At 42.3% G+C, this 22,358-nt stretch overlaps 1 pseudogene; it reads left to right on the top strand.

Moving 5' to 3' along the window:
- Positions 1-17,582: 17,582 nt before the first annotated feature.
- Positions 17,583-22,358, top strand: part of LOC124006020 — a 49,870-nt pseudogene continuing 45,094 nt past the window's right edge.

Raw genomic sequence — 22,358 nt, forward strand, 5'->3', positions numbered from 1 at the left:
TTTCTTGCCACATAAAATATTATTTCACTTTGCAGTCTGTTTTTAACGCACAGTTAAAAACGGGGACATTTCCGGGGACAGCTCCAGCCAGGGACAGGCCACCAAAAACGGGGACGTCTGGTCACCCTAATTTACAGTGCAGCAGAGGGAAAGTGTATAGACACATGCCACAGTCCTAGCTAGGCTACTAAAATGTTGCAGTCTAGCTATGGTTTTTGAAGCTTGACAATGTATAACCAAAAAACTAAACCTGCAACAAAACACCATGCAAAGGAGAAACATGTAGACCTAATATAGCAACATTTGAGCAGTAGCCTATGGTGGCTATTCAACTACAATACATTTTGAGTACACCATACAGCAATGCTGCATTCAACTGCACCGGTGATCCATGCAGTACAAGGAGTATTTCTATCTGTAATAACGCCTACCTGTGGGGAAAACTCATTCTGATTGGCTGGGCCTGGCTCCCAGTGGGATGGCTCCAATGTAGGTTGGCCTATGCCCTCCCAGGCCCACCCATGGCTGTGCCCTTGCCCAGTCATGTGAAATCCATAGATTGGGGATAATGCATTCATTTCAATTGACTGATTTCTTTATATGAACTGTAATTCAGCAACAGTATCTATTTATGGCGCTAGATATTTATTTAGCACACTAAAAACACAGAGCCCAACATTAACTAGCTAGCTGCTGGTAGGATGTCATGTCATTGGAGGAATGGGTGAGTGGCTGGCTTTTTACCCTCACATTGTTTTTCGGTGGCTACAGATAGAGATGAAGGTGTCATTTGGTTAGCTAGCAAGAAATGTGAATAGTTTTGCTAACTAGATATGCTGAACTTGAACAACTGTTTTGTTTTCCACAGTTCGCATATCTCTTAGTTGTCAATCAAATGTATTTGGTGTCGATCAAATGGGCGGCCAGGCAGACAAGTTCCCACTCAGTTGTCAAAACGTGGGTTTGGACAAGCATGGTAGGCAAGCTGTAGAAGGACGAGCATGCTACTACTGCAACGCCAACTAGCTGAGAGAGTTTATCTAATGTTCCTTCGTTAGATTTTAGCTCATCTCGCTCTGGCGAGCATTAGTTGTTAATCTTGTTGTTGTTGATATGAATAGGCAACTGAGGGAGAGATTTCCTACCTTTTCAAGGTTGTTTGATCAATTGGACTGTAAAGTTCCCAAATGTAAGAGGACTCCCGTGCTATTCACATATTTGCATAAATAATTTAAATAAAAGGTGTATTTTGAGGCTTTTGGCGAATGTGTTCTAATGATCTAAAGTTGCTTGATTGTCAGAAAAAAAGTAATATTCTTCCTGGGGGTGTATATGAACAGATTTGAATACGATTTCATGTTGCTAAAACGCTGTCAGCTCCACTTTAAACATTGAGCTTTAGTGCTCCTTTGAAAAAGGAAGAGCAATGCAGGGCTGTTGCGGTGACCATATTACCACTCTGGACATGCGTTGGTTATACCCAAGTCTCTAACAACAATTAGGTTGCTAATGGCCTGGTACTGAGGGCTCTATTGTCCCTCTAACCACTTTGACATCAATGAACATGCTATCAAAAATCACATCATAAAAACAGTATCATGCTTTTAAAACTCACCTCACTGTGATTGATGAAACTGAAGAAAGAATTTCAACGCCAGGGTAAAACTGAGTGGAAAATATGGTCGTTGTGGAAGTTGTTTCAAAGCCTAACAACAAAATGGACAGCGCTTTCAGAGGTGATAATTAATTCAAAACGCCCACACGCATATAAGAGCTTATACATATACATAGGCCTATATAGAGTGCATTCAGGAAGTATTCAGACCCCTTGAGGTTTTCCACATTTTGATATGTTACAGCCTTATTCTAAAATTGATTAAATTGTATTTTTTTTCTCATCAATCTACACACAATAGCCCAGAATGACAAACCAAAAACAGGTTATTCTAAATGTTTGCAAATATCTTACAAATAAAAAACAGAAATTATTAAGACCCTTTGCTATGAGACCCAAAATTGAGCTCAGGTGCATCCTGTTTCCATTGATCATCCTTGAGATGTTTCTACAACTTGATTGGGCTCCACCAGTCAAAATTCAATTGAATAAATTCAATTGATTGGACATGATTTGGAAAGGCACACACCTGTCTATATAAGGTCCCACCGTTGACAGTGCATGTCAGAGCAAAAACCAAGCCATGAGGTCGAAAGATCTGTCCATAGAGCTCCGAGACAGGATTGTGTCGAGGCACAGATCTGGGGAAGTGTACCAACAAAAATGCAGCATTGAAGGTCCCCAAGAATACAGTGGCCTCCATCATTCTGAAATGGAAGAAGTTTGGAACCACCAAGACTCTTCCTCGAGGTGGCCGCCCAGCCAAACTGCAATCGAGGGAGAAGGGCCTTGGACAGGGAGGTGACCAAGAACCCGATGGTCACTCTGACAGTGCTCTAGAGTTCCTCTGTGGAGATGGGAGAAATTCTAGAAGTTCAACCAGCTCTGCAGTACTCCACCAATCAGGCCTTTATGGTAGAGTGTCCAGATGGAAGCCACTCCTCAGTAAAAGGCACTTGACAGCCTGCTTTGAGTTCGTCACCTAAAGGACTCTCAGACCATGAGAAATAAGATTCTCTGGTCTAATGAAACCAAGATTGAACTCTTTGGCCTGAATGCCAAGTGTCACATCTGGAGGACACCGGGCACCATCCCTACGGGGAAGCATGTTGGTAGCAACATCATGCTGTGGGGATATTTTTCAGTGGCATACTAGTCAGGATCGAGGAAAAGATGAACGGAGCAAAGTACAGAGACATCCTTGATAAAATCCTGCTACAGAGTGCTCAGGTCCTCAGATGGGGGCGAAGGTTCACCTTCTAACAGGACATCAACCCTAAGCAGACAGCCAAGACCACACAGGAGTGGCTTCGGGACAAGTCTCTGATGTCCTGGTGTGGGCCAGCCAGAGACCGGACATGAACCTGATCGAACATCTCTGGAATGACCTGAAAATAACTGTGTTGTGATGCTCCCCATCCGACAGAGCTTGAGAGGATCTGTAGAGAGGAATGGGAGAAACTCCCTAAATACAGGTGTGCCAAGCTTGTAGTGTCATACCCAAGAAGACTCAAAGCTGTAATCACTGCCAAAGGTGGTTCAATAAAGTACTGACTAAAGGGTCTGAATACTTATGTAACTGTGATATTTCCTGTTTTTGCTTTGTCATTATGGGGTATTATGTGTAGATTGATCAGGGGAAAAAATCAATTTAATCAATTTTAGGATAAGGCTATAATGTAACAAAATGTGGAAATTGTCAACAGGTCTGAATACTTTCCGAACGTACTTTATGAGCCCCCAAAAAATCTAACCTGAATTAAAATTATTATTATGCCTTTCTACAAGACATTGTATTGCTTATTATGCATGGCAGAAAAACATATAAAAAAACATATTTAAGATGTCTTTGGTAAATAATTGATCTAGCCTATACTCCAAAATTAAAATAATTCTAGTAATCTCCTTTAAGTGTCGACTTTATTATTATTAGCTGACTTGCCAAGTTAAATAAAGGTTAAATAAACAATGCAAAATGTATACTGGGTGGGCTGGTTACCTGATGCTATGCTCCAAACTTTCTATCCACGAGTCTTGGAGAGTGTCACGCCCTGACCTTAGAGAGCCTTTTTTATGTCTCTTTTTGGTTTGGTCAGGGTGTGATTTGGGTGGGCATTCTATGTCCTTTATTTCTATGATTTGTGTTTTTATGTGTTGGCCGGGTATGGTTCTCAATCAGGGACAGCTGTCTATCATTGTCTTTGATTGGGAATCATACTTAGGTAACCCTTTTTCCCTCCTTTCAGTGTGGGTAGTTAACTTTGTTTGTGGCACTTTGCCCTGTAAGCTTCACGGTTGTTCAGTTTGTTTCTTGTTTTGTTGGCGTCATTCCGAAATAAAAAGTAACGTACTCTCACCACGCAGCGGTTTGGTCTTCCTTCAACGACGGTCATGACAGAGAGAACATATACGCCAAGGTGACACTGTTGGTTCATTGATTGTGCAGGGCGGCTTACAGTTAGCCTACAATTATATTTAATTTGTATTTGTAAAAACATGATATGATGTTCCCAAAAAGATTTTACTTGGTTTACCAAATTAATCATTGGGCAGCTGCAGGAACAGGGTTGGAGTGCCCTTGGCATACAGAGTTTGGGTGTAATATCACCTAGCGAGAGGCTGCACGCTCCTCAAACAATGGTTGATGCATTGAGTGATGATGCATTGAGTCTGTCATGACTGTCCATGAGGATCCAAATAGGTCAGACAAGGTTTGCAATAAATAACTTAAATCAGACCCCCTCTCACCCGTAAAGGAGGGAAGGAAAGAACTAGTGGGGATGAACAACTCACATCTTGTTGTAAATCAAGGGAGAAGATCTCTCTCTCCAAGATTCACCAAAGGAAATGCTCTTTGTTTCAACATACTTTTTTCTGCCAAAACTCTAACAAGCGAATACTGGAACAATATTTCTATCATAGAATGTGGGAAATGGTCAGAAGCGATCTATGGAACACTAACAATATTGATTGTTACGTTGTGATGTCATTAAAAATGTTATAATGCAAATACTGTTTAACTTGGAAAGTATGCTCACTACATGTATGAAGTTTCCATACTATGCGTTGTGCATGTAATATGACAAATTATGAAAGTGTTTTTGTTAAGAGAGGGATGAGATTTGAAAAGCTATAAGAGATGATTGTTTTTTATAACTTGCTGCAGCTGTACGTTTAAATTGGTTTGAACTTTGAATCTCAACATGAGGTGAAGACGATAAACTCACCTCCCGGACAATCACTGGTACGACTGATTAGCTGTCCTAAGTAAAGTATCTTCAAAACTGAATTTAAGGAGGACCATCCGGTTACTCTGCTCAAACCATCGTATTACGCTACCCTCATCACCCCACTGGGGAACCATCGATCTTCAAAGAAGCATCTTCAAGAGCGAATGGATGGAAAATGGATGGAAAATAGACTCTGACTCAATTACCGGACAACTACAAAGAAGGACAACAGTATAAGACTTGGTGGAACCATTTTGGACAATCAGAGCCTTACAAGCGTTTCCAAGGCTGCCCTGTCCAACGAGAGATCCCCGGCGACCCAGGCATTTCACGTAAATACATTCATGATTTCTCACTCAAAGCAGGCGGCGGTTCATGTGCAAAGTATATGGTTACTGTAAGTGAGAATAGTTTATGACTTTACCAATGTTAATCTAACTGCCCTGCACCATTTACAGTAGCTATTACAGTGAAATAATACCATGCTATTGTTTGAGGAGATTGCACAGTTTTGAACTTCTGCTTTTAACAGCTAGCTGCTTGCTAAGCTGGTAGCCATCAAGCTAACAAGGTTAGTCCCAGATAAGTTTTGCAATGGAGCCTTCTTTGTCTGGAGAAGTAAATGAACTGTTCCAACTCTGTAGGAGCTGTATCTACTACGCTTTGTTTCTGGACAAACTGGATCACTCAGAGTTCCAATGCGGCAATTGTTTGCTTGCCAAGGATTATAGGATTGAAGTGACTTCCTTGATCAAGCAGGTCGCCAGTGGAATGTTTACTTTTTCTATGCCGGTGGCTGGACAGCGTTTGAATCTCTGCCTTGTCGTTTGTCATTGTCCGCCAGAGGATTTCCTCAGCCTTTTCACCAGCCTTGATTTTGGGCAGCTCCTGGTGCTAAAACAATATCCTATCCCAGTGTTTGAGTAAATTACATTACTAAGCTCCTCCAGAATGTTCTACGCCAGGACAATTATGAGATTATGAAGGGCAGCTCTGAACATTTGAAACTGGATATTAAAGAGCTGATTGATTCTCTGCTAGACACTAATAAAATACTCATTATATCTGGCCCTGTGCCCTCTCTGAAACGTGGCATTGAAAGCTTTACCAGGATTCTTTCTCTCTACACCTGGTTACGTGATTATTGCAGCTCAATGGGTGTAACTTTTGTTGACAATTTCAATACATTTTGGAAACAAGACAAGTTTTATAAAGAGGATGGGATCAGCCTGAATACTTTGGCTTCCTTGGCCTTTCACAGCATTACAAGACTGCGTTGAGACAATAACTTACCAATGACCCAAGCACAGCTCAGTTAATCACTACCATTGTGTCGCTAAGTTGTCAAAATACTTCAGCAAATGTACATTATACCAGGGGCATTGGTAGACACAATTTAAGTAACCAATTGCATGTATTTCCAACTTCCCTGAATGTCTCTGCAGATCCTACAGCTATTGTATGCATTAATCCTGTGCCTATGTGTCACACCCTGACCATAGTTTGCTTTGTATGTTTCTATGTTTTGGTTGGTCAGGGTGTGATCTGTGGGCATTCTATGTTGGATGTCTTGTTTGTCTATTTCTATGTCTGGCCTGATATGGTTCTCAATCAGAGGCAGGTGTTAGTCATTGTCTCTGATTGGGAACCATATTTAGGTAGCCTGGGTTTCACTGTGTGTTTGTGGGTGATTGTTCCTGTCTCTGTATTTTGCACCAGATAGGGCTGTTTTTTGGTTTTCCACGTTTATTGTTTTTGTAGTGTTCGTGTTTATCTTTTGTTATTAAACATGAATCAAAGAAACCACGCTGCATTTTGGTCTGCCTCTACTTCACCTAAAGAAAACCATTACACTATGAACCAGAGTTATACTGTTAGCACTGAGGCGGTGTGCCCTAGTAGGAAGTCCACTGTGTGCAGCACACCCTGCACTAACATAACTAACATGAGCATATCTGCTTCTGATAAGCTTTCTAGTAAAGCAATTAAAACAATCAAGCATCCCAGAAAAGTGCTAAAAATAGCCCACGTTAACATATGTAGCTTAAGAAACAATGTTCATGAAATTATTACCTTGCTAGTAACATAACATTCATATTCTGACTATCTCTGAAACTCACTTAGATAATACCTTTGATGATACAGTGGTAGCAATACATGGTTATATCATCTACAGAAAAGACAGAAATGCCAATGGTGGAGGTGTTGCTGTTTATATTCAGAACCCCATTCATGTAAAGCTTAGAGAGGATCGCATGTTTAATACTGTTGAAGTAATATGGCTACAGGTTCATCTGCCTAACCTAAAGCACATTCTTGTGGGAAGCTGCTATAGACCACCAATTGCTAACAGTGAGCATCTGGTAAACATGTGTGAATGGCTTGATATTGTATGTGATCTCAACAGAGGGGTAGATTTTCTGGGTGATTTAAATATGAACTGTCTTTCATCAAGCTGCCCACTCAAGAAAAAGCTTCAAACTGTAACCAGTGCCTGCAGACTGGTTCAGGTTATCAGTCAACCTACCAGGGTAGTTACAAACAGCACAGGAATGAAATCAGCAACATGTATTGATCACATCTTTACTAATGCTGCAGAAATTTGCTTGAAAGCAGTATCTATATCGATCAGATGTAGTGATCACAGTATAGTAGCCATATCTAGGAAAACCAAAGTTCCAAAGGCTGAGCATAATATAATGTATAAGAGGTCATACAATACTATTTTTTTTGTGATTCCTATGTTGTAGATATAAATCATATTTGTTGGTCAGTGGTGTGTAATGAGAAGCAACCAGACGTTGCATTTGACACATTTATGAAATTGCTTATTGCAGTTACTAATAAGCATCCATTAAGAAAATGTCTGTAAAAACTGTTAAATCCCCATGGATTAGTGAGGAATTAAAAAATTGTATGGTTGAGAAGGAAGAGGCAAAAGGAATGGCAAATAAGTTTGGCTGCACAACCGATTGGCAAACATACAGCAAATTGAGAAATCATGTGACTTAACTGAATAAAATGAAGAAGAAACTATACTATGAAACAAAGATAAATGGTATAAAGAATGATAGTAAAAAGCTCTGGAAAACCTTAAATGAACATTTGGGCAAACTCAACTCCATCATTCATTGAATCGGATCGCTCATTCATCACAAAACTCACTGATATTACCAATTATTTAAATGATTTTTTTCTTTGGAAGATTAGCAAACTTAGGCATGACATGCCACCAACAAACGCTGACACTACACATCCAAGTATAACTGATTAAATTATGAAAGCTAAGCATTGTCATTTTGACTTCTATCAACAATGACAAGCCACCGGGGTCTGACAAATTGGATGGAAAATTACTGAGGATAATAGTGGACGATATTGCCACTCCTATTTGCCATGTCTTCAATTTGAGCCTACTACAAAGTGTGTTCCCTCAGGCCTGGAGGGAAGCAAAAGTAATTCCACTACCTGAGAATAATAAAACCCACTTTACTGGCTCAAATAGCAAATCAATCAGCCTGTTACCAACCCTTAGTAAACTTTTGAAAAATGTGTGTTTGACCAGGTACAATTCTATTTTACAGTAAACAAACAGACTTTCAGCACGCTTATAGGGAAGGACATTCAACAAGCACAGCACTTACATAAATGGCTGATGATTGGCTGAGTGAAATTGATCATAAAACGTGGGCTGTTTTGTTAGACTTCAGTGCGTCTTTTGCCATTATCGATAACAGTCTGCTGCTGGAAAAACATATGTGTTATGGCATTACACCCCCTGCTATATTGTGGATAAACAGTTACCTGTCTAACAGATCATAGAGGGCGTTCTTTGATGGAAGCCTCTCCAACATAATCCAGGTAGAATCAGGAATTCCCCAGGTCAGCTGTCTAGGCCCCTTACGTTTTTCAATCTTTACTAACTTCACTGGCTGCGCAGTTAGTTTCAGAATGGGAGGCAAGGAATAAGTTAGTCTTAAATATTTCAAAAATGAAAAGTATTGTATTTTGGACAAATCAGTCACTAAACCCTAAACCTCAACTAAATCTTGTAATGAATAATATGGAAAAGTATCAAGTTGAGGTGACTAAACTTCTTGTATTAACCCTGGATTGTAAATTGTCATGGTCATGGTGTCACGAGTCCGACTAAGGGTGGTTTCCCTTCCCGGTCAGGTGGCGCTCGGTGGTCGTCGTCACCGGCCTATTAGCTGCCACTGATTGTCTTTCCTCCCCCTCCTTGTATGTTTATTGGTAGCACCTGTTTGTGATGACTTTGAGGATAATACAGTGCAACCATCGCGGCTCGCTAACTAAGACTGTGGCCCCCCCTCTCCTTCACAGTGGACTGACGTGAGTAAAACATTTAAACTGGTTAACACTAGCAAGGCTGCTAGCGGAGCACAGACCTGACTAATGAGACATGCTGGACGCGGCCAGCAGAATAAACCAAAATGTCGAAGACTGTTGGAGCATGCTCCGCACAAAATGTTGTCTATATAGATCACTAGGCCCCGTCCCAGCATGTCCCAAAACACTTTGTTGATGAAGGCCTGGAAAACTGAAGGAGCATTAGACAGTCCAAACTGCAGTCTCTATGGGGGTACCACAGGGTTCAATACTCGGGCTGACTCTTTTCTCTGTATATATGATGTCGCTCTTGCTGCGGGTGATTCCCTGATCCACCTCTACGCAGACGACACCATTCCGTTATACATCTGGCCCTTCTTTAGACACTGTGTTAAATAACCTCCAAACGAGCTTCAATGTCACACAACACTCCTTTCTGTGGCCTCCAACTGCTCTTAAACACTAGCAAAACCAAATACATGCTTTTCAACCGTTCGCTGCTCGCACCCGCCCGTCCGACTAGCATCACCACTCTGGACGGTTCTGACCTAGAATACGTGGACAACTACAAATACCTAGGTGTCTGGCTAGACTGTAAACTCTCTTTCCAGACTCATATCAAACATCTCCAATTCAAAATCAAATCTAGAATCAGCTTCCTATTTCGCAACAAAGCCTCCTTCACTCACGCCGTCAAACTTACCCTAGTAAAACTGACTATCCTACCGATCCTCAACTTCAGCGATGTCATCTACAAAATAGCTTCCAATACTCTACTAAGCAAATTGGATGCAGTCGATCACAGTGCTATCAGTTTTGTTACCAAAGCGCCTTATACCACCCACCACTGCGACCTGTATGCTCTAGTCGGCTGGCCCTAGCTACATATTCGTTGCCTATGCTAGGTTAAGCTCCGCCTTACTTCAGCTCACTGGTCACGATAACAACACCCACCCATAGCACGCGCTCCAGCAGGTATATCTCACTGGTCATCCCCAAAGCCAACACCTAGTTTGGTCGCCTTTCCTTCCAGTTCTCTGCTGCTAGTGACTGAAACGAATTGCAAAAATCGCTGAAGCTGGAGACTTACATTTCCCTCACTAACTTTAAACATCAGCTATCTGAGCAGCTAACCGATCGCTGCAGCTGTACATAGTCCATCTGTAAATAGCCCACCCAATCTACCTACCTCATCCCCATATAATATTTATTTACTTTACTGCTCTTTTGCACACCAGTACCACTACTTACACACCATCATCTCCTCATCGATCGCTCCAGTGTTAATCTGCTAAATTGTAAGTACTTTGCTACTATGGCCTATTTATTGCCTTACCTCCTCATGCCATTGACACACACTGTATATAGACTTTATTTTTTTTCTTATATTGTGTTGACTGGACGCTTGTTTATTCCATGTGTAACTCTGTGTTGTTGTTTCTGTCGCACTGCTTTGCTTTATCTTGGCCAGGTCTCAGTTGTAAATGAGAACTTGTTCTCAACTAGCTTACCTGGTTAAATAAAGGTGAAAAAAAAATAAATTTAAAAAATAACGAGATACTCCTAATGACATATGGTCTTGGAAAAAAACATCTACCGTTCATCGCCTGCATGAATGCGCACCAGATTGTGGGCGCTCCTCATGTCCAGCTTCGTAAGTACTGTACCCCGTGCATTTGTTCGATGATGGTTGGGATGAGGGGTGTTGTGTCTTTGGCTATGCCGGATTAAGTGATATGACATGCTATTCTATAAAATATAATATTAATATTACCTTATTGAGCTAATCATGTAAATGTAATTAACTAGAGTCGGGCACCACAAAATAATATTTATAGAGCTGTTATCTTCAGAATAAACACTTAAAGACCTAGTAATATTTTACATCAATAGCCATCAATATTAATCGTCATCTTAATTCAGTCTCATCTGAAAGTTGTAAATTATTGGTTTTCTGCACGAACCCTGGCTAACAAGTTGAACCAGCAATACAAAATTGGGTTAAATTATTTATTTACCAAATACCTAACTAATCACACAGAATTACACATACACATACTTAAATCATAACTTGATTACAAATTACGTCATAAAGGAAAATGTCCCTAGCGGGCGGAACAGATATGACAGCTTGTTACACAAAAGAAAAGGGGCTGGGTTTGAGTGAAAGAGCGGGAAGACTGAGGAACAAAGGGTGAAGCTGTGCTATCATAAATACAGTTTCTTATGCACTCTAAATTACCGCCCATTTGGAAAAGGAAAATGCAATAAATATTTACTCTGAGGTATGCTTCGGTAGGTTGGTGGTAGATGGAAGGCCGTGTTGCCCAACCGAGTCCTTTGAAGAATGTCTCTGGTTGTCAATTGGATACGTTGTAGTAACGTCATTGTGTGATAGACGGGATACTCTGTCTGTTCCTTCCTAACCCTCGTTTGCCATAGCTGTTGCTAACTCAACGGCAAGGAGGTATCACTTCTGTAGTGAATAAGAGTTCAAAGTTCGTACCATTCGCAACCAAAGCTCACGCTGATGTTGTCCTCGTTCTGTAGTTATTATCTGAACCATTCTGACATCGGACCGTCGTTCCTCACGTCCTTGGAAAAGGAGGTTACATTGTCATCAAGGGCTTATATAGGAAGGGAGAGGAGGGAGTGTTTAAAAAGTTTTATAGCCCATGTCCCTTCACAGGGGCGGGCCACTGATTGAGCACATTTTAGAAGCTAAAATCACATTTCATCCCATCATGAAACATTTCATATTCAAACATTTAAATTGAACAACAATTCGACGTGAATCCGATAACTCTGATGTGTAGACTTTCCACTGTAGAGTTTATGTCATCTCATCATTGATGAGAATGTCTCAGATGACAACTGAACAGACATCATATTCATTAAGTACCACCACATATGTTCCATTGGTCGGATTAGCAGAATATAGTTAATTTCCCCCCACCTTCTGATGTTCCCACAATCTCTATGTTAACCAAGGGTTTTGCAAATGTAACATCAGTAGGGTAGAGAGAGGAAAAAGGGGGAAAGAGGTATTTATGACTGTCATAAACCTATCCCCAGGCCAACGTCATGACAGGGGAAAAGGATAGCTGAACTTGATGGTGGCCTTGTTCAGTGTTCAGTAATCAATGCAGAGGAGCAGTCCCCCATCTTTCTAAAAAAATAAGCTTGAGGAGGCTGGTGACTTGCGGATAAAACTCTGCTGGAGACTCTCCTGTACATAGTTCTCCATGGCCTCGGTCTCTGCATAGGAGAGGGGATAGGCATGTCCTCTCGGGAGGGCTGCGTCAGACAACAGGTCAATGGCACAGTCCCAGGGGCGATGGGGAGGCAGGCATGTAGCCTGGGTCTTAGAAAAAACCTGGTACAGATCCTGGTACTCCTCTGGTAAATCCACTTGAGGAGCACAGTCCAGAATTTCCACCGTAGTGGTGTTGACAGACACCGCGAGATACCTCCCCTGATACTCTTGCGACCAACCCAGCAGTCTCCTCTCAGACCAGGAAATAACTGGGTTATGCAAACTCAACCAGGAGTTTTGTTCTGAATGAGTATCCTGGATCAGCAAAGAAACAGGAACAGTAATGTGATGTAGGAGCCCTGTCCATATTGGACCATTATCCAGGGCTCAAACCGGAATGGGTGACAGTAGGGGAACCAAAGGGATGTGTAATTCAGTGGCCAGTGTCTAAAAAATTACCAGCAGCTCCGGAATCAATCAGAGCTAACTGGAGTGAAGGGTGAGAGTACTCATGGAATTTAACGGGAAAACACACTGGTTGATTTGACAGACAAGGAGAGGAGACCTTGCCTCCTACCTGGGTTAGCGCAGGAGAATTCCCTGGGTTGTCACTTCCTTGACTCATAGGGGATTGAGAGCAGGTCGGGGAGAAATTACCCCTTTCCCCACAATAGAAGCAGATGCCCAGATTCCTCCTTTTCCTGAGCTCTGCCTCGGGAAAACGTGCCAAGACCACCTCCATCGGCTCTGGCCATGGAGCAGGTGTAGCCATGGGCTCTGGATTCTGCGCAGGTTTACATCAGGACCGCATGATATTGTCCAGCTGGATCGCCAAGCTGATGAGCTGGTCGAGTGACAGTTTGTCATCACGGCAGGCTAACTCCAGCTGTACCTCCTCCCGCAGTCCGTTGCGGAATACGGTGACCAGAGCCAACCCGTTCCATCCAGTGAAAGCCGCGATAGTCCGGAACTCCAGGGCAAACACAGAGGCGGTCCTAGCTCCCTGGCATAGTTTGGAGTAGACACTCCCCCTCCCTCTCTGCCCTCCACAGGAGCGGAAGAGGAGGGTGAAGCGCTCATAGGCCTCGACCTTGGGCCCACCCATCTCCCAGACCAAACCCTGTCTCTTCTGGAAACAGCCTTGGCATAGCGAGCGAGGTACAGGTCGCATTGTAGAAGGAACCCCTTGCATCTTGCTGTTGCGCCGTTGAAGCACTCCGGGAGGGCCAGGGGTATTCCGAGGACCGGCTCCGATGGAGCGGAGGTAGGCCGTGGTCTTGGAGCTGGTACCGGAATCGGTGCTGGAGATTAGAGGGACTGCACATTCCGCTCCAAGCGCAAGATGGTTGCCAGCACACTGTCCATGGCGACACAGAGTCTGGAGAGACAGTCCTCATGGTGATGTACTGTCCCTAAAATGGTTGCAAGCTTGGCCTTCCCTGTTGTCTCCGTATGTTGGGTCGATCATTCTGTCATGCTGGTATAAAGGATTTGGAGAAAAGGCGCAGGAATACATCATCTGGGGTTTTTAATACAGCCAAAACAAACACGTATACAAACACTGGGATGTGCACAAACAAAAGAGCGTGGGTAAACCTCGTAGTACACAAAGACCCGTAGTACACAAAGCACAAAACACGCAGCACAGGCTGAGACTACGCATAGGTACTCACACGACCAACGTGGAACAATTATCAACAGCCCAATGGGGAAACAAAGGGCACACTTTCACTGCAGTGCACTTTCCCTTAATCTGTGAATTTCCTGTTTCGGGACCTCAGTCAGTGGTCTCCCATGCTGGTCCTGGGAACTCAGGGTGTGTTGACTCCTGTTTGTGTTTTTTATGGTTATGGGCTGGGGCTGGGGCTGGGGCTGGGGCTGAGACTGGAGGGTCATTGAACTGGTGGTTCGTAATAAGGGTCTGTGTGGGGTAGAGAGCAGTTCAGGTCACACGCACTGCTGACAGGCCAGCTGTAAATGACGAGATACAGAAAAAACAACAGAAAACAGTTTTGTCTTGTCTTGTGACCCACCCAGTAACATCAACACGGCCTCTGTCTGGTCCTTAGCTAATACCAAACAATAATAAGCCTGATCAACTTGTCACGTTCTGACCTTTATTTCCTGTTTTGTATTTAGTTAGTATGGTCAGGGCGTGAGTTGGGTGGGCAGTCTATGTTTGTTTTTCTAGGTTTTGGGATTTTCTATGTTTCAGCCTAGTATGGTTCTCAATCAGAGGCAGGTGTCATTAGTTGTCTCTGATTGAGAATCATACTTAGGTAGCCTGGGTTTCACTGTGTGTTTGTGGGTGATTGTTTCTGTCTCTGTGATTGCACCAGATAGGACTGTTTTGAGTTTTCACATTTATTGTTTTTTGTAGTCAGTTGTTCATGTGTACCTTAACGTATTAAAAAGAACCATGGACACTTACCACGCCGCGCATTGGTCCTCTGATCCGTTTCGCCTCTCCTCTTCGGAAGAAGAGGAGGAAATTCATTACACAACTACATTAATCCCAGTCTTTAGTTTAGTCTTTAGTTTGGACCTTGATTAGACTGAGTCTGGTGTTTTAATGCTGGGCAAGAACAAAAACTTGCAAATTCCAATAGCGGTCAAAGCCAAAACTGAAGAACCTTGTTATTATGGGAGGAAGTGGATGCATATTGTTAGTTGCCAGGTAGCAGAAACTTTGCTGGTAAGGAGACAGACCAATCAGAAGGCCAGTAACAATGCCGGCGCTGTGCCCCATTATCAGTTTGTTTGTGTGTGTGTATCTGTATTTCCCCTCCCGCCTTATGAGATAATGACTGCTGGTGAGTGTGTGTGACATGGGTTCCAGAAGAAACCCCACAAATTACAGGCTAATGTAAGACCTAGTCTCTCTCTCCCTCTAGCTATTTCTCTCTCTCTCTCTTTCAATCTTCAAATACACAAAATATGATTATATAGGACTTATAGGTCAAGGTTTAACATCATTACTCAATTCCACCTCTGAAAGCTCCTCTTCCTGTGTTCATAGAACACCATAATTGCTGTGTTTGGGTTAAGGTGAACCACAGTTCTGCTGACCTGTGATTGCTCTCTGTGGTATACTGTGTGTGGTTGGGTAGCAGTGTGTCTTTGTGTGTCTGTCTTTGTGTGGTTCATGATGTGTATGGGAGGGTTGTTTATGTCGTTCCCACACACACACTGATCACAAATACGCACACACAGAGAGGGCTCAAATCAAAATTTCTTGGTTGCGTTCACATCTTTTGCAGATGTTATCGCAGGTGCATCGAAACATTACCATGCTTGACCATGCTGTCGGTCATGTAACTGTTTGTTACATGCAATATGTTTTGTGGACTTCACCGGACAGAGGTTGCTCTTCGGTTTTGTAATGAAAAAAAGGTCTGGTTCAATTTATTCTGCCACTGTGTCTTCATATTGTCTTAGACTTATGCCTATATATCAAGGTCCCAAGGCATATAAACTAACCGGTTGTAGAGCAAAACACAATTATCACAACACATAGGTTGTAAAATGGCAATTTTTTAGCTTCCCCAGTGATTTTGCACATGCACCGCTACTAGCTTACTATAAACTAAGCCCAGTCTAAAGCTTGGGTTCATTAATTCCACTGTGCTCTGACCCCACCTTAAGCATTTAGATTCTTCTTGCTTTCAAGACACTGTTCATGGTGATGTGACACAGTTATTCAGGTATTTCACATTAAGGGATTTACTTGTCCCATCGTGCTCTAGCTACTCCTGTGGTGGGCCGTGCGCATGCATGCTGGCACGGCTGGCTTTTGGTTAAGCGAGCAGTGTGTCAAGAAGCAGTGTGTTTCGGAAAACGCATGGCTCTCAACCCTCGACTCTCCTAAGTCCATACGGGAGTTGCAGCGATGGGACAAGACTGTAACTACCAATTGGATAACACAAAAAAATATATAAATAAAAAGATTGCAGGCTGAGTAGTGTGTGTCAATGCAATAGAATCCGGACATCCTACTCCAATGTGTTCGGTACGTTGCATTGAAAGTGGCTAATATTGCGTTGATTCGGTCACAATAGTGATATGCTCTAAAATGCTCTGGTGACAAACAAACTTTGATGCACTGTTTCCAGTCATCCACATGGCTGGGAGAAACAATTCAAGTAAGTAAATACATTTCGAATATGTTTAAAAAAACAATATATCATTAGCTAACTAGCTACACTGCAGTGTAACTCAAATGAGCTGCTAACGTAGGTAAACTCACCCCATTCCGTACAAATGTGCGCAACCGCAACATTCAAACGAGGCTACAAAGAAAACTAATGGGACTGTAGCGACTGTGTTGACCTCAAAATCTGGGGTGTGAACTACGTTTCTATTCAAGCATCGATCGACATGGTAATGGCTCTATAGTATTGGAGAAAAGTTGAAAAAACTGACCCTCCATTACATCGTGACTTGTCATGCCGTAATGTACAGCAGGCATAAAGCAACTATTTCTGTCTTACAATCTCTCTCCACCAGGTGTAGCACTTCTCTCATCGTTTAAAAACAAGAAATGGACAGTGACGGGGGTAAGTCATATATATTTTAGTCATATTTTGTGTCGTCACTGCAAGTGATCACGATTCTCAAAAAAACAGTTTACTTCTGAAAATCACTTTAGCATAAGGTGACCAGATTTCTGAAATTAAAACCGAGGACATTTCCAGTTTGGCGGTCAATATATATCATTAAAATATCCAATGTTATTATCTATGAAATATAAAAGGGGGACAATTCCAGTTTCATGTATTTAGTCTAACAGGCACGCTGTGATAGAGAAAACAACTATATTACAGAAACACTACAGACAAGACACAACTGTCCGATCTGAACAGCCATCCAGGGGTCCTGGTCGGCTGGGTAGAATAAGAGCAGAAGAGAACATGAAAAAAATTGAAAAAACAGACAATAGTCTATGTGAAATACTTAACAACATAATAAAAAAATGAGGCGATGATGAGATTATATTATATAGTTACCACTTTTACCAACCTAATCTGTATATTTCTCAGAATAAAGTATCTTGTTCAGGATTGCTCTGTCTTTGGTCAGCTTCTCTATGAATACCTGGCAGGGGAAGTTGAAGTTTGTCTTCACAATAAGCATGGCCTTGATGGTAGGAACAGTGAACCTATTTATTGCTGCTGTCCATATATCATTCATATTTTTTAAACTGCATTGTTGGTTAGGGGCTTGTAAGTAAGTATTTCACTATAAGGTCTACTACACCTGTTGTATTCGGCGCATGTGACTAATACAATTTGATTTTGATTTCATGCCTTGTAACTGGAGATTCCTTCAAAATGATTTCCTACAGTTACTGTGTAGGGCACTGCAAGGTTGAGTGACCAGGACCATCTGCAACTGCCTCCTGGGGGAATTCAGGCATGTGAAGGCTACCTGTGTACTGCATAATTTCATGAGGATGGACACAAGGACCAGGAGGGGATCTGCAGCTCACCGTCGTGTGCCAGAGGAGAGGTCTACTGCAATGCAGGATATTTCAAGGATGGGGCCAACAGTGCAGCAGTGGAGGCAATCCGTGTGCAGGAGATCTTCACCTCCTACTTCTTTGAAGAGGGTGCTGTTTCCTGGCAACACCATAGACTACACTTTGCACAACAAAATTCTGTTTTAAGAGCCATCCACATTGCAATAAGAGTATTCTTCCATTTACTTAGCTATGTTACCTGCACTCAACTGCAAATCCCAGTTTCTCTCCTTTTAGAGTTCTACTTCTCTGGTGAGGGTGCTGTTCACGTAAGGGTGATGTCTGTACAAAAACAAGGTATTTTAACAGGCTGACCACACTGCTCGCGTCCTGCCTCTCCCATCTCCTCATTGGTATATAGAAGCAGGTACCCACATGCCATCTCTTCATTGGTTATACCCACGTGGGTGACTGAAAGACTAACGAGGTCAGTGGCGGTAATGCACCTAATTTGGTTGACCGTTTATTGTATGCATTAATTGGCGAAGTAGAGGACCTTGTGCATTTCAGGTCAAATAACAACTCGATGTTTATATTCCAGGACAAATTAGCTAGCAACAGCAAGCTAGCTAAATAGGACAAATTAGCTAGCAAGTGCAAGCTAACTAGCTAAATTGCCATAAATGTTTAATACTTTTCGACCTGTCCCCAAATAAATAAAATTGGTTCAGAGTTTGTTTTGATATTTTAACCTGTGTGTCGTGGTCGCGTTTGGTGTGGGGGGACAAAATCAATTTATGCACGATGGCGTACCCGCTCAGCCAGTTTGAAGTCCACAAAACATATTGCATGTACAGTAACAGACAGTTACATGACCTACAGCATGGTCAAGCAAGTTAATGTTTCTGACATTTTTGGACCACCGAACAATTGATTTAGAACCACAGAGAGTTACCGCAAGTCGCAAAGAAAACAGGAGCTGCCTCCACTATATTCCAGCACCATTTCAACTTCAACATTTCAACATCATCAAATCACCTCTGCTTAGTCTAATACAGTGACAACTAAAATATATTTTTTAACAATTTAGTCCAATTAACACCGTAAACTAAATACGATGTGGCTGCCCATGGTTCTGATTTCTGTGTGTGCGCGTTTGTGCAAGTAGAAAAACATGTTGACTCACCGACTTGTAGAGAAACACCAATGCCATCCTCCTCTCTTTCATGCTGGCAAAACGGTCTATCACTCTGTCGTACGCTACATGCTTTTATTTTTGTTGTTGTCCTAGGCTACCTGGCTAAAATGCTCGCTAGCCCAACTTCCATTCATGGGCAACGTTAGCTAGTTAACGTTAGTCTTCTACATCAAGCTACATATTGAACTTCCACCTTCTCAGGCCAGGGGCACAACAATGTATGAATTAATGGTTAGATCAGAATCGCCGTTATAATCATTGGCTAGTATGGAGAATTAAGTAAAACCACAAGTCCTAATCCCTTTCTCCACCCATGGCTAATTCCAGAAAAGGGCTATGTTTAGCAAGCTGGCTAGCTAGCCACTGGAGGATAACAACACAACCAGATGTTACAAATCAAGTTGTCTGTCAATGATGTATGCTCTCAATGGGATTTGATAGGAGTGACGCCAAATCCAAGCTGGTTTCCCTTAACACTTTTTTTGGTGCGCAAGGATGATTCACAGTTGAGCTTGCTCAATTTCGCTCAACGCTGTTTGGCAAATGTTTTATACTTTTTTTGTCAAGGGAGGCCAGATGCTCGCTGGCTTCCCTTGCCTTCAATGCTATGGGTGGCAACAATGTTATGCTCGTTTGGACCAGACAGCATCAGATAGATGGCCTACATGTAGAGAGACAGAGTGGTGCTGTTTCGCTGTTTCGCTCCTGTGAGATCTATTCAGCCAATTGCGAATTGATGAAAAAAATTCTGAAACACAGAGATGAAGGATAAATTATTTTATGTTATTTAAAAATATATTGGTACGTTTTTGAGGGAAGCCTGGTGTCATGACTTCCGCCGAAGTCGGTTCCTCTCCTTGTTCGGGCTGTGTTCGGCGGTTGACGTCATCGATCTTCTAGCCATCCCCACTCCACCTTTCATTTTCCATTTGTTTTGTCTTGTTTTCCCGCACACATGGTTCACATTACCTCATTAGACTAAATGTATATTACCCTCTGATTCCCCCATGTCTGTGTGTGGAATTGTTCTTTGTGTAGGGTGTTACGCTACAGGCTGGCTTGCGCTAGGTTTGTTTCAAACCTAGGTTTGTTTGTTTTGTTTATTCCGGTTCATGTTACCGTGGTTGTGCTTTGCGCTGCCTCGGCTGTGCCTCGGCTGTGCCTTTGGGCCAGGGTGTATATTAAAATTATCCTGTTATCACCCATCTCTGCTCTCCTGCGCCTGACTTCCCGGCAACCAGTCACTCACCCCTTTACACCTGGCTTCCCTTGGTGTCCATGAATACACACTACTGAGTGTATTTTAGGTTTAAAATGCTGCTGACGTTTGTAATTTCCACATAGAAATTTCCGACTCGATTTACCCTTATGAAAGATGTATCAACCCCAACAAAAATTGGAATTTAATTATAATCCACATAATAATTCATATTTCCTGTTGCTGCAGGATTATTTTCCTGCTGAAGCAAACTGGCTCAAATTAAGATCCTACATCTGTATCTATGTGAGAGAGGGAAGTGATGGAGAGATTCAGTCAGAGAAAGTGAGAGAGATGTGTGAAAGAGTGAGATTGTGAGGCAGAGAGCATGAGAGACAGCGTGAGAGAGTAAGAAAGAGGGAGAGAGAGAGATGATGGTTTGTCTGGGGAGAGCTGGCTGACTCTAAGCAGCAGAATGTAACGTCTTAATAGGCCAGTGCAGTTACACACACACACACACACACACACACACACACACACACACACACACACACACACACACACACACACACACACACACACACACACACACACACACACACACACACACACACACACACACACACACACACACACACACACAGTTTTAAAAGTCTGTTTAAAGTTCCTAATGTGCTTTAAGCAATTTAGCCTTTGGAGAGGAGCAGAGTTCATGCAGGATATTAACCCCTGGCAGTAACCTGCTCTAATTAAATTACCCTCACACACACATCTATAAAACACACACACTCGTCAAAAAGAGGATGAGATTAGTGAGGAGGAGGATAAGGGAGATAAATCAGATGATTACAGTGGGCGTCTGTGCTAGTGGTTTATAGTTTGGGGCGGCAGGTATCCTAGAGGTTAGAGAATTGGGCTAGTAACCAAAAGGTTGCTACATCAAATCCCTGGGCTGACAAGGTAAAAATCTGTTGTTCTGCCCCTGAACAAGGCTGTTAACCCACCGTTCCTAGGCATTAGTCATTAAAAATAAGAATGTGTTCTTAACGGACTTGCCTAGTTAAATAAAAATAATAAATACTGTATTTATTGAATTTGGCTGTTTCTTATTGATTATGTATTAAGTTTTGATTGCCAGTTCAGAGCACAATGTATCACTGGTTGCTGCATGCCTCCTAACATGAATCCTGAGTTGATATTTTCTTTGTAGAGATTGGCTTTTTAATGGAATATGTCACCCATCTGTGGGACTTTCTGTCCTTTGTTTCTTCTTTTGTTTCTTTTTCTTTAGCCTCAATTCAATTAATTGCAGAAAAAGGAAACAGGCCAGAACGTTTACGCAGTATTTTAAGGACAGGTGTTATTGTGTCCTACAGTGTGTTGTAAACTCAGGTTCCCTTTATCTAATATTTGGTTCTGGTTGAAGATCTGATAAGATCTGATAACAAAAATAGAGAAAATCAGAATGGGGGCACATACTTTTTCACAGCGCTGTACCACATTCTCAAACACATTATGGCTTAAACTCTGAACAGAGACAAAGTTTATAGTTTACCGTAATAATAAAAAGGTCTGGAGAGCAGATGGAAAAAGAGGAGAAATGGGAGTATGTGTTTTCTTGTGTCCACTGGGCAGCTCAATGCTGAAACTTAATCATCACAAACGAACATACACACATGCTCACTGCGCATACTCACACACATGTAACCACACACACACATGTAACCACACACACACACACACACACACACACACACACACACACACACACACACACACACATTACTCATGAGTCCATCATATTCGAGCTATCCCTCTCTTTGTCCTGCTGTATTACTGTAAGCTGTCAGTGTCTGAACCACCTTACAGAGATGAGTGAGTGTGTGTGTGTGTGTGTGTGCGTGTGTGTGTTGGTTTTGGTTCATACCACCCACTCCTCTACAGTGCCTTGCGAAAGTATTCGGCCCCCTTGTCCTTGGGTAGGCAGAGGGATTCTTGAAGGGCATCAAGGAATCTTTGTGTTGTCTGAATTTATAGCACGACTTTTGATGGT

The sequence above is a fragment of the Oncorhynchus gorbuscha genome, linkage group LG19, assembly GCF_021184085.1.
Source record: "Oncorhynchus gorbuscha isolate QuinsamMale2020 ecotype Even-year linkage group LG19, OgorEven_v1.0, whole genome shotgun sequence".
NCBI classification, from domain to species: Eukaryota; Metazoa; Chordata; class Actinopteri; order Salmoniformes; family Salmonidae; genus Oncorhynchus; species Oncorhynchus gorbuscha.